This window comes from Morone saxatilis, unplaced genomic scaffold (genome assembly GCF_004916995.1).
Source record: "Morone saxatilis isolate NCDOM2014 unplaced genomic scaffold, NCSU_SB_2.0 Contig17, whole genome shotgun sequence".
In the NCBI taxonomy this organism is placed as follows: domain Eukaryota; kingdom Metazoa; phylum Chordata; class Actinopteri; family Moronidae; genus Morone; species Morone saxatilis.
The window spans coordinates 3,899,863-3,901,750 of NW_023339729.1; the positions used below are offsets into that span (position 1 = coordinate 3,899,863).

A 1,888-nucleotide genomic window follows, 5' to 3' on the forward strand; every position below is an offset into this window, starting at 1 on the left:
CATAGTTAATGTGTAAATGTGCAATGTGATGTGCAAATTTAAGAATGACCTCTTAGGCTTTAATATTGAGTTTGGTCTGTATGTTTCTCTCAGAAGTACAGGCCGGTGAACATTAAAGGTGCCCTGTGGATTTTTCTTGTGAAAACCAAGTTTACATCCAGCATTTCTCTCCGGCACCTTAAGATCTAACAAATGTATTGAATGAATTTCCAACCTCATAAAATATCAGCAAAAGCTGATTTTGTCAACATTTTGAAACGTGTATCCATGTTTACATCAGCTAGCATTCGCCTGCTTCCGTGCTTCATTCTCGTGCATTCATTCATTCTGGGCTGTAGGTGAATTTAAGTTGCACGTACTGCTGGTGCAACACGGTGGAAAGTTTTGTAGCACAGGCCACAAAATTGTAGCACGAGTATAAAAGGTTTGTTAACATCTCTTAAAACAACCACAATCATGAAATTAAGCATTTAAGTGTTTTTATTAATAAATTAGACACAGATTGGCCCGTGCTGTGTTGTAACTCTTTATATAGGTTTTTTCCTCGACCAAATATGTTTTGAGATCGTCAGGGGATACTTGGCTTAAAAAAATATTTCAAAGGGGGTACATTAATGAAAATGTGCCGAGTTGTTTACCAATAAATAGTTCAAACAAAAACCTCTGCTGAAAACACAAATAGTCATTTTTTACAATGGATCAAACTAATGAGATACAAGGTGTTAATAAGTGAACGGCAGAAATGTTCGTAGACTTTTTCCCCCACTTCGGACAAAGCCATGTTACAAAAGCGCCTTCCCTCTGCTTCTAGTCTTTCTGCCAATCTAGGCGAACTACTGTACATCCTGACTCCAGCTCAACACCACACACACAGGCACAAAATGAATACTGATCTTCTCATTTCATTCGCCCAAAGAAAGCAAATAAGTGTATTTCTAAAAATGTTGAACTATGCCTTTAAGGCTCACGGCCTGGCAGTCAGGTCACAGTACGTTCTCAGACTGCACCATTGTGCTTATTGACAATATAAAAGTTTTCCACTTTTCCCATCACATTACAGGCCGGGATTACTTTGCCAGATACAATGTTAAGTGAAGCTCATGCGGTTACTCAGATAATGAGTCAAGGTGTCAAGTTCACTTTATGCAATCACATCTGATCACATCTGTTGCAGAGGGACAATATGAAAAGTTTAGCTTTATTAAGTCTTATGTAACAAAATGGGCCCCACAGATTTTGTGCTGGCTTTATTTTAAGGGAACAGAATGACTCCCTTTTCTAACATGACATTAAATATGCAGACCGTAATATAAAGCTGATTTATGTCATTTTTCAGTTTAAAGTATTAAAATCCTAAATTAAAAACATGGACTTTGCTATTATTATGCATATTTGATAGATGAATAAATAAACAACAGAGGGTAAACAAACTGTTAATGGTGTGTGTTTTTAAATGCTAGTTGCCAGTGTGTGCTTATTAAGCACATTTCTACAGCGAGGCCTCCCACGCCCACTAAATGCTAAACAGCCTGACACATACACACACACACACACACACACACACACAGCGGCACGTGACCATACTACTACTGTGTGTAATCAATATTCCTGTAATGTCTTAACTATGTGCATGTTTCTTTAAGAGAAACCCATTTTAACACCTCTGAGTGGAGCTTGTGAATAAATATAATTGCGTGTGAGATGTACAGAGTGTTTCTGTGAGTGTGCACTGCAGTCAGGCTTTATGTGTATGTCACATACAGTGTCTCTAGGGCTTTATGGTTCCTGACCGAACCTGAGAGGAGGCAGATTTAGAAGTCAGACTGAGGCTGACATATTCCCACAGCTGAGACAGAGACAAAGTATGTGTGTGTGTGCCTGTGTGTGT

The 1,888-nt window shown here is 38.6% G+C and overlaps 1 protein-coding gene across 1 annotated transcript in view; it reads right to left on the bottom strand.

Moving 5' to 3' along the window:
* The window catches only part of rptor (regulatory associated protein of MTOR, complex 1), a 182,454-nt gene that overhangs the window by 25,661 nt on the left and 154,905 nt on the right, over positions 1 to 1,888 (bottom strand). The window lies entirely within an intron of this gene.